The sequence below is a fragment of the Equus caballus genome, chromosome 3 (genome assembly GCF_041296265.1).
Source record: "Equus caballus isolate H_3958 breed thoroughbred chromosome 3, TB-T2T, whole genome shotgun sequence".
Taxonomy (NCBI): Eukaryota; Metazoa; Chordata; class Mammalia; order Perissodactyla; family Equidae; genus Equus; species Equus caballus.
This window is the reverse complement of record NC_091686.1, coordinates 34,545,500-34,560,853: the sequence shown is the minus strand read 5'-3', so window position 1 is coordinate 34,560,853 and position 15,354 is coordinate 34,545,500. Positions and strand designations below refer to the sequence as shown.

Genomic DNA, 15,354 nt, shown 5'->3' with positions numbered 1-15,354 from the left:
AAAAGCATCCAGTCCAGCCAGCAACTCAAATGACTGCAGAAGGGTGTGTCCTGGAGGCAACGCTCCAGCTCCGAAACCACCAGAAGTGCTCTCCACACACGTTGTTTTGTCAAACGGACATTAGACGTGTACTCAAGGGTTGAGATTCAATAAAATGAGTGATTTTTACTGCTTCCTCAGGACATTCTTGGTGAAAATGGCTCCTTTTTCGTTGCTTGGCAGTGAAGAATACAATGACAGCTGCAGCCGGGGCCTTGTGCACTCCGCCCACCCCACCGCCCCCCCCATGTCAGAGAACAGCGGCTTTCCCACCACTGACGGTCAGTGCAGACGTCGGCATGCAGAAGAGGCAAATGACCCCTGACCATCATCATGAAAACTGTTTGACCGCACACATCCCCTGGAAGGTCTCAAGGACACACCTGGGGTTCTGTGGGCCACACTGTCAACCACTGCTTTCAGGTATTATGTCTCTAGAAAGAAAGCACGAGACCCATATGCATGTTAAAGTGAATTTCAGATAACTTCTGCTATGAAACATCAACCACAAATGCAATTAAAAGCAACCTTTACTTGATTTACCAACTGCCAAAGATAAATGTGAATACACTGCAGAAGCTTGCATATATCCTGCAATGAAACTTTTTGGTTTTTACATATATAACACCCATTTTAATTCTTCCCTGGTAGCTACTAAATTGCTTACATTGTAAAGTACTTATTCTGAAAACATAAAATACTACACCTGCAAAGCTGCAGGAGCAGTCATGTACAACTGACCGTAGGCATAAATACCTTAAGCTTACCTCACAGCTCTCCGCGAAACTTAAACGAGTCTCTGCAAACTCTTCTATACAATTACTACTAAGTGACCTTACCGCCTTCATTCATACACTCTCTGCCACTGGGCACTGAGCTGAACGTGCACCGCAAGGGAGGAGAGCACAACCCTGCCCTTCACACGCTTACTGATGTAGTGCGTACGTCAAAGAAGTGACACTTGGGATCCACTTGAGATCTGCTGCTTAGCCAGGGCGAGGACCAGGCGCTAGGGGAATGCAGACTGCGGCAGTTCCCAGCCCCGGCTCAAGGAAGGCTGCCCAGAACCGGCAGAGATCTAAGGCCGTCACAGGGCACAGAGGCAGGAGCAAGGGGTCAGAGGCGCAGGTCTACTGGCCGGGGCTCTTGAAAAGCCCATGGCGCAACACAAACGAGCAGAGGCCTGCTCCCGATGCACAGAGACTGAGGCGCCCTGCCAGCTACAGTGAGGTCTGCGGGGTGGTCAGCCATAAAACAATTTCAGGGGAAATTTAAATACGGACAGTCTCTTTAGCGACTCTGGATTACTGCTCATTTTCTTAGGTGTGGTTATGTAAAAGAATGTCCTTGCTCCCCGGACATGAGTGCATAAACATTTAGTGGTGAAATAAGGTCTGCAACTTACTTTCAAAAGCAGAAAGAAAAGGGGCCAGTCCAGTGGCATAGTGGTTAAGTTCATGTGCTCCACTTCGGTGGGCCAAGGTTCATGGGTTCAGATCCTGGGCACAGACCTATGCACTGCTTATCAAGCCATGCTGTGGAGGTGGGCCACACACAAAATAGAGGAGGATTGCCACAGATATTAGCTCAGCAACACTCTTCCTCGAGCAAAAGGAGGAAGAATGGCAAGAGACATTAGCTCAGGGCCAATCTTCCTCCCCCCAAAAAATAAAATAAAAACATGGATAAAGCAATGTGGCAAAATGTTAACCCTTCATGAATTTAGAGGAAGGACACACACCTATATACTGTGAAAATTAATCAAGAGAAACATCATTAAAATAGAGTCGAGAGGCCAAAAGAGGGCGCTCTCACACCCCATGTCAATAGCTGAGCCCAAAAGGAAGAAGAAACACTTCCTCTTCTCGACCAAGAGCTCCGCCAACAAGAGACCACAGCAACTCAGCCAATGACGAGCTACTCCACATCACTCTCAATCCCTCCAACGGACTCTGCGTTTACAAGCCCGAACTTCCCCCTCCCTCTGGCAAGGTTTCCCCTCCCCTCCTGCTCAGAACTTGCCTGAAGCTCACCATGGCTGAAGACCCTGAAACGCACTTCTTTGTTGATCTTGAAAAAACCCATTTTCGCTGGAGAAATAACTGGCTATGTGTTTAAGGTCAACAATATCCATTGTACTCTTCTAGCAACTTCTCTAGGAGAGAAGTTAGGAGGCGGGGGCACAGACCCACTGATTTAGTAAGCCCTGCTCCTGCGGACAGTGGAGCAGAGCGTGGAGAGCTCCAGGCTGGCAGCCACCAGCCCTGGTCCTGGTGAGGTACGTTGTCTACAGTGGAGGAAACTGGGTGCGGGGACACGAGAACAACCTGTACAATCTCCACCACGTATCTGTAAATCTCAAATCAGTCTAAAACAAAAGGGTTTAAAATCAGTCAATTTTTAGGAAAAACAAAGATAATAAAACCCTCCATTTCACTGTGCCACCCACCAGCTACCATCACAATCCTCCTGTGTCAAACTCCTAGAGCACGTTCTGGAATCTTGACCCCAGCCCGTCCACAAACATTGTCTCTTCCCACTCCCTTCTGAATCTCAAACCAAAACTCTGGTTTCCAAACTTGCCAGCAGACTGCACCTCTTCTCCAAGGGACCAGACATGAGCCCGGTAAACAACCTCTCAGGGCCTTTGGACACCGGCCTTCTTCACTCAGCCCGCCCTGCTGTGCCTTCCTCCAGGGCTGACCCAGGACCTCTGCCCTCCTTCGAAAGCTCCTCCCTTGCAGACAGAGTTCATCCACCCGGCTCCGCCTCAGGCGGGCTGCTCCAGCCACAGGGAGAACTGACGGACACCGTGCGGGCCCCCTTCTGTGCTCCCGGGACACAGAGCACAATGGGAGGGCAGCGTGCATCCCCCCAAGTCTCTGTCCGCCGCCTTGACCTCTCACCAACGCTTTCTCTAGGCCAGTGTTTCAAACCACCCTATGGCCACATGACAAGAAAGCCCACTCCAGCACTTCCAAAGCTGGACTCATCTCATGTCCCTATTAATTCCTTTTCCCTAAGAACACTGCTCAAGGAGATACCACCAATCTCCCAGCTCCTCCAAGAAACACTTGCTCTTCCTCCTGTCTCCCACTGCACCTGGTCTGCTAGGTGCCTCGTCACCTATGAACTGGCCTCTTACCGAGTCCCTGCCTCCAGCCCCAAGGACGTGGTAGGCGTCATCTCTCTGTGACACACCCTAAAGTGGAGTCCACTGATCTGGCAGGCAGGGTGGCCCCTTCGTCTCTCCCAAAGCCACACATGGTTGAGGCAGGAAGCCAATGCTCCTCACCCATCCTGTAGATAAATTCCAGAGTGTATAGAGTATATACTGCTGAAGAGGGCTCATCCTCCCAGAGCCCAGCCCAGAACCTTCCAAAGCCCCCTCTGCTCACAACACGTCTAAACTCCTCGATTCAGGTGTCAAGCCTTTCTCCACCTGGCACTGCCCTGCCACGTTATATATGACCTCATTTTATTCATTCGCTCGACAAATGTATTCTAGGCCACTATGGCCCCATGGGCCAAATCCAGCCCCCGACCTGTTTTTGTACAGCCTATGAGCCAAATCAGAAGAACAACAATATACTGTGACGTGAAAATCTAGGAAACTCCACTTTCAGTGTCCACAAAGAAGGTTTTATTGGAACACAGCCACGCCCAGCTGTCTGCATACTGGCTACGGCTGCTCTGGGGCTGTGACAGCTCCCCCAGTGGCTGAAAGTCGACTGCACCTTAATGTAAAAACCACTGCTCTATGCACTGGTCCCCAGTGGACACAGGACCGTCCATGAGCGCTTGGTGAGTGAATAAAGGCATGCCCTCGAGGTTCCAATGCTCCTGCAAGCACAAATAATCCTGAAACTAGCACGTTGAGTCCCTGGCCTGACCCCGCTTTCACTCCAGCTGCAAGAGCAGCCGAGATTTTGGTTCTAATCATCTTCTCGTTAGAAAAAGTCAAAAAAGCATTAAAAACTTGGAAACCACCCCTGGCCCTCAGCTACCCTTCCCTGCGCTTGTGCTTCTATTTTTTACAGTTCAAACGGAAAACGTTCTGAGACTTGAAAAGGAATTAGATGACAGAGGTCATTTTTGTACCTCTACAGAAGAAAGCTATGTTTCAAAGAGACATTATCTTGATTTTGATGATTATATACCTAAATCTAACTATAGCTCATTTTACACTCAGATACTGAAGGTAAAATTAAAACTTTTTCAAGTCATTTTCCCACTGACATATGTGCGAATAAGAAATCTTGGCCCTAAGATTCTAAGAATTCATACTCAATAGTGCAAATTGTCTAAAACCATTTAATAGAATTTAAAATTCTCAATAAAGTATCACTGAAAAACAAATAATACACAAAGTTACAACACTGTATAGTAACAGAATCTATCACAATTTACAATAAAAAGCGTGAGAGAAGAGGTGCTTCCCTGGAGAGAACAAGAGGGTGTCCGAAACCTAGCGGCTATCCAGGACAGCTGCGGGGAGGGGTCTGCGGGGTCCCACACAGAGCGTGGGCTCGCACGCTGTGCTGGCAGAGTCCTCATAGGAGGAGCACACAGCTGTCGGGGGGCCTTGCCCTTACAACAAGTGTTTACTTTACAACCATGGCCAAGCTTTTAATTAGCAGGTTGAACTAATTTAAACACCTCTAAGCTTCTGTCCAGTTCTAAATTTCTAAGATTCTATGATGTAAGTTTATTACAGACAAAATTCTGACTGTGTGCAAATTTAAATCAGCATCACGTGAGGTTGACAAAGATTAAAAGAACAGGCAAAGTTGATGATGATAACAATTACCATAGTTACCATTTACTGACTCCTAAGCACTATATTAAGCATCATCTCATTTAATCTTCAAACCTGTGATGTAGGTGTGTCCCCATTTTATATCCCTAACACTCCCCTCATCTGAAACAGGCATCACGAATATTTATCAAGAGAATATGAGACCAGAGAGCAGTGAAGAAAAGGGAGTGGGGGTGGGGAGGCAGCAGAGCGTGCTCCCCCGTAACTCGTTTTGTGTTAACTAGCCCCCGTGTTCTCCACCCCCGTGTGTTCTCTCCTGTTCTCTTTTCCTCCCCCGGAGTTTGGGTCTGCATACCCATCTGTCTTCCAGCTCCCTCCAGAAACTGAAATCCTTTAATCACCCTTCTGCCCCTCCTGTTTATTCCCAGGACTGCAAAGCTTGCGGAGGAGGGTAGACAGCAGTCCAGGAGGATGGTCCTAATCTCCTTTTTCCACCTCACAACGTCACAGAAACCAAACAAAACAACTAGCATGTGCCAAAATGTTACGGGAATTTGCAATCCTAACCAGGCAACATAAAAACAAAAGAAAATTAACTCCCAATTGAGCAGTCATAAGACAAGTAACAATGACAGATGGCAGATGCAGGGATCATCCCAGAGGTTTCTGACCCACACAAGAGATGTCAGGCAAGCGCACCTCTCAGAGACAGGGCCGATAAACAAGGGGAACCAGTTAAAATGAGCTAGAACAGAAAACAGAAGTCTAAGCAGGCCTGCTAAGGTCTTGCTGAAGATGCTGGCTGACCCCCGTGAGCTGGCTGGTGGCAGACACAGCCTGTGCCACCATCATTGTGCAGGCCAAGGATCCAAGCTTATGGTCTTGGTACTAGATAGGATGTCTTGGCCCATTTTACTCAAGATCATAGTTCTCGATGTGTAATCAAAACTTAGTCATGGAAAACAATAACCAAGAGATTAGAAACTGCACTTGGAATGCAAAAGTTACTGGATCAGATCTAAGACTGACAGAGAGGTCATGCAATCAAAATGTCCATGGAAAGCATATCTATAAAAGATATTTTAACTTTTTAAAAGCCACGTTAATAGTCAAGCGTCTTAATCAAACTAGAACGCCCTCCAATAAATGCTGAAGAATACCAGGAAGCCCGTCTGAAATCTGATGAGAACTCCTGAATTGCAAGTTGCTCGTCGGCCAAGGTCTGCAGCGAGTTAAAAAGCATAAAGTCAGAAGCTGGTGAACACACATGCTCAGATCTGCGCCCCGCTCCGCCCCGGAAGGCAGGGTGACAGTTGCCCTTCACTCTGAGGGGACACTGAATAGTCTGCCCAAAGCCAAGCAGGCAGGACATAGTGGTCTGGGGTCTCTGGCCCAAACTCTCTCCTTTCACCACCAGCCCACACAACGTAGACAACTCTACTAGCAGCCAAGCTCTGAGACGCCTTGTTTGGAAAGGATTTTAAGCCTGACACAGAAACGTCTGAAGAGCTGCTAGATGTAGTGCAGAGCTCTGATCAAGACCACAGCGGGGGAACAAGACAGGGTGTGCCAAGGAAACCAGAGCTCCAGGCACAAACTTAGACAATGACAGCCATGTAGGGGCAAGGAGCTGTTGGCTACACTCTAAATTAATCCAAATTGAACTTATTTTTAAATTTTAAGAAAATCTATTTGCTACACTAAAACAATTTACTTTGACTAAAGAAATATGTTTCATACATTTACCTTCATCTCAGAAACGTTTTTTTCATCTTAGTCCAATAACAACATGACTTTCAGGGTGGACAAATTTTAATTCAGTAACCCAAAATATTTAGACTACTTTGATAAATAAATGGGTCTAGCAGAAACCCCTGGAAAATAACCCTTACCATAGCCCAACAGGATTGTGTATACTAGACAGGAAACTTAGATCATTTAACCTTTTTTGTTTTTTTATAAGAAATCTAGCAAATGACACCATGTCAGGTCATACTCATTTCTGACCCACGATTCTAGCACATTCTAATCCCACTGCATTTACACTTGCAACTAATGATCTAGGTAGACTTTAAAAACAGCTGGGCATTTGCCTCTGAACTTTACTGAAACAGTCTTTCCCACTCCTCTCGCAAACAGAATGGCAGAAGGAAATGGTTATTCAAAGTGATTTCTGTCAACCATAAATTTGCAGACTTTTGATTTCACTAAATTTGTAGTTTGTAAGGAATATGGTGCCTAATTTATGATTATGTAGGTCAGGATAAATATTCTTGCAGAAAAATATATCCATCAAAGTTCATAAAGGAGTCCCCTTTTTCTCTTGCAATAAAAGACATTATTGGCATATTTAGTAAAATCTGAATTAGATCTTTTGTTTAGATGATAGAGCTGCATCAATGATAAATTCCTAATTTTGATAATTGTACTGTGGTTATACAATGTCCTTGTTATATGTAAAATGTCCTTGTTTGTAGGAAATAGCCACTTAAGTATTTAAGGGTAAATGAACATCATATCTTAAAACGGTTCAGGGAAAAAAAACCTTATATATACACACAAATTCATGCACAGTTTTAGAGAGGATACAGCAAATATAAAATATTAACATCTGAAATCTAGGAGACCATACCATACTTCTTTGTACTACTCTTGCAACTGAAAAAACCCAATTCCTATAAAGAGACGTTGAGGGTTTTTCTCCAAAGAAAGGCAGTGAGGATGGAGAGAAGCATTCTCATTGGGAGGGGATTTTGTCAACGCTAATTATACTTCTGATAGGCTGCCACTGACATTCCCTTCACAAGTAGATTGTCCCAAAATAAACTAAAAGTTTCTGACCTATAACTCTCAGTGCCTTCACCAGATAACTGAGATGTTTCAGTGGATTCCTCCAGATGGCCCCAAACTCTCGAAGTCAGCAGTGAAGACCACGGGCGCTGGAGGAGACGGTCAGAGCGATCTGTAAAACGAGGACAGCACTCTGAACAGTGCTTGGCAGCAGCTGAAGTGCTCCTTACCAAGATCTTACTGCTGCTCAACTCCCAACCTTGACTTCTTTCTCCAACTTGCATTAGAACCTTAGTCCAGAGCCTGGGGATTCAAACTATGGCCTGAGGGCCAAATCTGGCCAGCTGTCATCTTTTGCAGGTAAGTTTTATTGGAACGCAGCCATGCCCATGCCAGCTTCCTCTCTCCTAGGGCAGAGCTGAGCGGTTGTGACAGAGACCCCAAAGCCAAAAATATTCATTTGTCTAGCCCTTTACAGAAAAGGTTTGTTGACTTCTGCCCTACTGTTTAATGACATTCATGGCATCGTTAGAATCTTGAAAAGTGCCTTGAGATTGAGGGATAAAACAATTGGGAACCATCACTGAAGAACAGTAACCTTGACCTCCGGGAGGCGCCTGCGCTATTGCAGCACCCTTCAGTTGCCACCAGGTCTGGGTGGCTCTTCTTGCTCTACTGTTAGCTGTAAGGAGCGAGTGCTGTTTCAGATTATAGTGGATCCACAGAAATCCCACTGAGGCAAAGCAGGCGTACCGAGCTCTTGAACGATCCCCAGGAGAACCCACGAAGCAAGTCAGACTGAATTTTTATTACCAGCTATGCGTGGAGGGAGCCCCATGCAGTATATGTTTGCTTTCATCTTATTGCATCCCTCAGCTTCATTTCTCCTCCCTAACATAGCATGATTGTTTTTATACAAACTTGAATTATACAAATTTAAATTATACAAATTTAAAATAACATAATAAATATTAAACTCTCACTTGGCAGAAAATGTGAAATTAGTCGAACCCCACAAATCTTAAAAATCCATAAAATGTTTAATTTGAAAACCAGAGGGCCAATTAATTGCAAATTGTTTGCCTACTGACAGCGGCAGCAACTTTTAGCTGATAAAGAGGACACCTAGAGTTCGCCATCATATTCAGTCTAAAGACACGTGGGGTGCGAAGTGCTTGGCATCTGCAGGGAAGAGTTCTGGGCATAAAATGCAGCACTTTGCTCCCGAGGCCGATCCCCGGCTCGCGCCGAGGAGACTTCACAGCAGGATGGCGTGGCAGCAGACCGGTCAGTCCTGGCTATCTACCTACCAAAGGGACTATAGGGCTGCACTTCAAGGTGGCAGCAGGAACCGAAGCCTGAGTCCTTCCCTGTCACGTCTAGTAAGAGTAACACGCCTGTGCTCCCTGCCACATTCAGGAGACGTGTAGTTCACACCAAGGAAATGCCAGCAGCACACATAGCAAGTTTTCACTGCCAGTTTTATCCAAACCCATTTCTAGTTCAGAAAGGTTAAGTTTTGCTTCAAGTCATTTGAAGATTCCCCACCTTGAGGAAAAAGGAAAAATCACTAGAGACACAAACAGAATTCTTTGAAGCACAGAATGTAAATCTTTATTACTAAGAGGTTTGTCAGTACAGAGGTCCACCCACAGTCACTGAGGGCCCCGCCTCATTGGCTCAATGACGTCCCAGGTTTCCTGCCGGCATTCTCGCCACCCCGCCAGGCCTCCATCCCGGCCCAGGCCATTCTGCGACTCACTTTCACTTTCAGGGCCTTACTTAAGCTCAACTATTTTAAGGGCTAATAGAAAACAACTTAGGGTAAGAAAGTGGAAGTCAGTTTCCACAGGCTTTCAACTGTGCCATCTGCTTTTTCAGAGATTTAATTGACCTGCTCTCATCTCATCTTCTCTGGCCTTTCCTGGTGGATTTTATTCTTCCATTGCCTATGCGCTGTAACAATGGGACCTTGTGGGTTACCTGTCTGGGGAACCCCGTCACTCACCACCATTCCCCCTCCCCAATGTGAGGCTCCTTACAGGGACAAAGCGAATCTTACCATCCACCCCACCATGGAGGTAGATGGTCCAAAACATTTAATCAAATTGGACAGTTTTTGACTTTGAGAAGCCCTGAAAGATAGAGAGACGTTAACTCAAAATGGGAATCAATTTCCTGTGACTTCACAATGCTTGGGGCATGCTAATTGTGGCTTAAGAAGTGAATGTTTCCATCACATTTTAGTTCAATGGGAGGCTCCGGGTGCGGATTCCAAATCCCGCTTCCTCTTAGAGGCTTACTCTGGAGCACTACGATGAGGACGCCACAGCTCGCCACTGCACTGGGCGGATGAGATGAGGGGCTGAGCAGCCCTCCTGCTCCCTGCCCTCTAGAACTGAGGACAGACACCCTCTCTTCCGACGAGGCAGGCCAGCAAATGGACAGAGCGAAAGGCAAGGTAGAGGGCACAAAATGAGATGATTAGCTAAAGCGCTCATTTTTAACTGGTTTCGGAACCCACACAACATGGAAACCTAAGGGTTAAGTATTTTTACGCTACTCTGAAAGGCAGGGGTGACTGCTATCCATGACTCGATTCTTCTGTGATGAGCTAAATAAGCTCCAGGTACTGTCCACCAACAAGAAAACAAGCGTAGCATGTGCTCCCACTCAATACTTGCTCTCAAATTCCCGAAATCTCCTCACCTCCCAAAGGTGAACATTCCAGAATGGATCAGAGCACTTCCAGTGAACAATTCGGTATGTGATTTTCTTGTGACCATCATATATGTGAAGTCAGAGAATCCAAGAATGACCTTTCTTTACTTCTGGTCCAGGGAAGACTTTGCATTTACCTGACACATTCTCACTGAGACCCTTAATGTGTGTTTTCCCCAAGAAGTCTTCTCCTTAAAATGAGAAAATGTTTATTGTTTCCAGAGTTAAAAAGCTAAAGTGGTACGGCTGCATAGACGTTTAAAGTTAGTCTTGCACTGTCATGTAATATTCCTAACTGTACGGCTAAAGCTTTCAGGATTTATACAGTGTAGACGCAGATCATAAGGAAAACTAATAAGCTATAACAGGTGTTATCAATAAACCACTAACGCAAACTCATCCAGAACCTGTGCCTGAAACACCCACTTACCAACCACAAAACAAGCTGGTGGTTCTTTATCTCTTATTTCCTTGGCGCCCATCTAGCACAGGAAGTATTTCTTCAGTATCAAAGTGCATATGCTGCACCCAGCAATCTTTTTAAATGTAAATTCTGAGTCTCTCCTTGTCTTTCAAGACCTGGACACTTTTGGGGAACAGTGGTCAGGATTTTGGTGAATGTCCCTGAATTTGGGTTTTCTCATGATTAGACTACAGGGACACATTTTTGTCTCAGCGCATCATATCAGAGTTCATGACGTGATCTGTCTTATTACCGGTGACGTGAAGGTGCTATCGGCCGGGTTTTCCAGGGAGCAGCTACTATTTTTCCCTTTGTAATTTATAAATATCTTGGGGGAGATAGTTTGGGGCTATGCAAATATCACAGATTGGAGGAGACTTAAGGAAACACAACTAAATACAGAGTGGGATCCTGGATTAGATCCTGAAACAGAAAAATGACGTTAGTGGAAAACTGATGAGTTCAAAGAGGTCTGTAATTTAGTTAACAGATCTGTGCCAACGTTACCTTTTTGATTTTTATAAGGACATTTGATTATGTAAGATGTCAGCATTAAAGGAAGTGGATGAAGGAAATAGGGAAACTCTCCGAACTATTTTTGCAACTTTTCTGTAAGTCCAAAATTACTACAAAATTAAAAGTTTACAAAGCTGCAGATTCTGATTCTATACGTCTGAGAGCCTGAGAGTCTGCATTTCTCTCAAACACCCAGTGATGGCAATGACGATGTCCATGGACCACTTTACCAGCAAAGCCCTGGCAAACGCAGCTCACCCATTTCACTGTGCACAATCTTCAAAGAACAGTCGACTAAAACGCATCATGACTACACTTCAAATACAGTAATCACTGCTTAACTAGAGGCATTCCTTAAACTTCGGCACTCTGAGCTGCTATCTTCGTACTGCAATCAAAATCTTCACTACAACACGCGTCCATGGTTGGCCTTCCCCAGCTGAGCCTGGCGCCCCTCCAGGCTGTGGAGCCAGAAGAACCTCGAGCAGGAACGCACGCCATCAGCCCACATTGCAATGTGGAGATGGCCAGGGGATGATGATCTGGCCGTCTGTCCCACTGATGGTGGGCGTCCATCACCAAGGCCACCGGGAGGCAGGACAGCAGAATGATGAGAACGGGCTCCGGAATTCTTGCTCACAGTGAGCGACAGGCCACACAGGTGATCGCCACTCATCCCATTAAAATGATTTTTAATAGCATATAATAAACCCACAAGAAAGGAAACAAGACAGCAGGCGAGAGCTTTCACAAATTTCTAGCAGACTAAGAGGCTCTAAGGAGAGCAAAGGAAACAGCAACCTGGAGCACAGAGGAGTGGGTGCACCCAAAGGAGGGCTCTAAGCCTGAGCAGACAGGAACCCTCAGCAGAGGGCGAGGGCCGAGCCTGCACAGGGAAGTCATCAGGACAGAAGAGCTGTACGAGGGCCCTTCCTAGACCAAGTGGAGAAGCCCCCAACCAAAAGGGTCTTCCTTAGGTTGAAAGGCCCAGAGAAAATCTCTCTGCAATGTGGCATTTGAGGCCCCAGCACAGTAAAGCTCCCAATCACCCGAAGGGAAACCCACACATTTTCAAAAGCAGCCCCAGACTCAGAGCTCTCTGCCCACTTCCTCTTGCCTCAGACAACAATGAACAATACTTGAGTAGGGGCTGGCCCGGTGGTGCAGCGGTTAAGTGCGCACGTTCCACTTCGGCAACCCAGGGCTGGCCGATTCAGATGCTGGGTGTGGACACGGCAACGGTTGGCACGCCATGCTGTGGTAGGCGTCCCACATATAAAGTAGGGGAAGATGGGCATGGATGTTAGCTCAAGGCTAATCTTCCTCAGAAAAAAAAAAAAAAAGGAATATTTGAGGAGTACCTGCTATACAAAGCAAGAAACCACTATTTTCAAAAAGAAAACAACAGTGACACTAGAGGAAACCAGAAATCAGAGAACGAGAACTGAAGAAAATCCTTATTAGTATCCTCAGAGTCAAGGAGACAATGGGTGTATTCACAAAACAGTGTTTCTAAAAAAAAAAAAAACAATAAGCTCTTGGAAATTAAAATTTCGATTGTAGAAATAAAAACCTTAAAATAGGATTGGAAGATAAATTGACGCCCTCTCCCAGAAATGAGAATAAAATGACACAGGAAGAAGATAAAGACAAGAGACTCAGGGGGTCAACAGGAAGAAGATCAAGACAAGGAATTTGCGGGGTCAACCCACGATGTCCACTGCCAAACTAACAGGAACTCCAAAGGGAGAAGAGTAAAAGCAAAGTGGGAGAAATTCTCAAATAAATGATACGAGAGAATTCCCCAGGGCTGAAGGACGAGCCCCGAGTCAAAGAGCATTTGCAATGCACTCCCCATCCTCTGACACTCTGGGAATGTCCTGAAACCAAAGAGGACCCTAAGGAGTCACCCAAAAAGAAGAAGGCTACTTGGCAGAAGGGTCTCATTGAAACGATGAAGAAAGCCAAGATTGAGACATGGAGTCCTGAACAACGCAGACGTCTAAGAAGGGAAAGTATCAGGACAATCAATCTAGCCTGGAGAGAGAGGACGGGGCGGCGGGACCCGACGCCACCCTCGAGAATGCAAAACAACGTAGGGAGCCGATGGGGGCAGTAAACGCAAGACCGTTACCAACAACAGAGAAGCAGCGCTGTGAAGAAGGGAAAGGCGTCCCCGGCTGCGAAGCGAGCAGCACTCGCACAGCGATGACAACCGAGTTAACCGAACTTAGTGACGTCGGGATAAGGGAGCGCGATGCGACAGGAAGAGCTAAACCATCCCGTCCCAACGGAAAGTCAGGGACGCCTAAGATTCCTAAGACAGCCGCTTCTCACTTGGGGCTACGGAGAACCTCCTGAGCAAACTACAGAGACCAAAGTCCCCGGGGAGGGACCGTAGGCGCACGGGGACCGCGGCTCGCGCTGCACGGACACCTCGCTGGACGCTCCTTTGCAACGCCGATGGCGGACCCAGCAGGCGGAGCTCACTTCCCCGCCGCCCCGGACCGTGAGAGCACGCGCCCCCCAAGCGCAGCGCTCCTTAAGTCAGAGCCCCCGGCGACAGAAGCCTCCTCCCGGGACACACCCTCACTCAACTGCAGGACGGACGGGAAACGCAGCTGAAGACACAGCGACGGGCGCTGCCGGTGGCGCACCACACACTGTCCCCAGGGTTGTCCCCACGGCAGGACGTCAGCGACACCACCCGCGTTCTGACGTCACGCGCCCTCGCTCTCCGGGGCCCGCCGCCCACCCCGTTTTCGCCCCGTCTCCCGGACTTCCGTTCCCACGCCCCTCGTCACCAGGCCGCCTCGGAGCCGGCCGCGGCGCCGGGGCCTGCGACAGGCGACCCGCCCCGCGCTCGGACTCTGACCCGGGGCTGACCCGCCTCCCGGCCCGGCCCGGCGCGCGCCCACGGGGGCACGGGCGGCCTCCTCCGCGGCCCGGGGGGAAGACGCCTCAGGGCCACATACTACAGCCCCTTCCGCAGGGACGCAGCCGCGGACACCGCACGGAGTCGGGACGCCCGCCAGCGGGGGCTCCGGCTGCTCCCGGCGGCCTGACGGGCCACGGCCCCGCGGACGCCCCCGCGCCTTCCTGGTCTCCCGGCTGCGCAGCCAGGCGCCCCCGGCCCACGCCCCGCCGCGGGCGTCCTGCGCGGGACTCGGGGGCCGGCCCCGCCCGCGCGGCTGCGGGAGTGGGCTCGCAGCCGGGACGCCACCCTCTTCTGAAGACGCGGAGCCCGGGCGGCAGACGGGGCCGGGAGGCGGGAGACTGAGGGGACGAGGGCGCTGAGGACGGCCGGCAGGAACCGGGCTGGCCCGGAGGGCTGACAGGTCCGAGGGCCGGCGGGGACGCAGGAACGCGGGCAGGTCCGGAGGGGCTGAGGGGGCGAGGCCGGGCCCGAGGGCGCGGAGAGGGCCGAGAGGACGGCGGGGCCGGGGGTTGAGGGGGCCGAGGGGGCGGCGGGCGACCGGCGGGCCGGGCAAGGCGTCCCGGGCGGGGGCGGCGGGCGCGGCGGCCGGAGGAGGGCGCAGGGAGGAGGGAGGAGGGGAGATCTCGCTCTCGCTCTCGCCCCGCGGGAAGGGGGAGGTGGAGACGCGACCGGCTGCGGGAGCTGCAATTACCGTGTGGGCTGCGGAATTCTCGTGGTGTTTGTCGGGGAGATGCGATAATGGCGTCCGTCCTCGCGAGAGAAGCCGCCGCTCTGCGCAGGCGCCACGAGTCCCTCCCCGCGGCCCTCCGCCCCGCCCCGTCTGCGCAGGCTCCCCGGGTGGGACGCGCCGGGCGCGGGGCAGGGCGGGGCGAGGGGCGGGGCCTGCCCCTCGAAGCCTCCTGCGCGCCCTTCGCCTGCGCCGACGACCGCCGATCATGCGCATGCGTCGTTCTCCTGCGCCACAGTTTGGGCGGTGCGCAGTTTTTACTACCCCATCGTGCACTCAGTCTCCTCGACAGCCCCGTGAGAAGCCGCATAGGTGGACCGTTGGAAGAATTTGCATTTTCTTTGAGGCTGAATGAATAGGAGTTAGCTACCCCTCTCCAGACGACTACATATCCCGGAGGG

The 15,354-nt window shown here is 49.3% G+C and overlaps 1 protein-coding gene across 16 annotated transcripts in view; it reads right to left on the bottom strand.

Moving 5' to 3' along the window:
- The window catches only part of BANP (BTG3 associated nuclear protein), a 117,839-nt gene extending 102,802 nt beyond the window's left edge, over nucleotides 1-15,037 (bottom strand). For 6 of the 16 annotated variants that reach the window (XM_014738369.3, XM_070262152.1, XM_070262155.1 and 3 more), the window contains exons 1-2: nucleotides 14,918-15,037; nucleotides 7,640-7,760 (exon numbers count right to left, since the gene is read on the bottom strand). The gene's annotated coding sequence lies outside the window, so the exon portion shown is untranslated. Of the gene's footprint in view, nucleotides 1-7,639; nucleotides 7,761-13,875; nucleotides 13,998-14,917 lie in introns of those variants that run through there. The other 10 variants (XM_005608487.4, XM_003364645.5, XM_005608489.4 and 7 more) reach the window with 5 other exon arrangements.
- Between the last annotated feature and the right edge of the window lie 317 nt (nucleotides 15,038-15,354).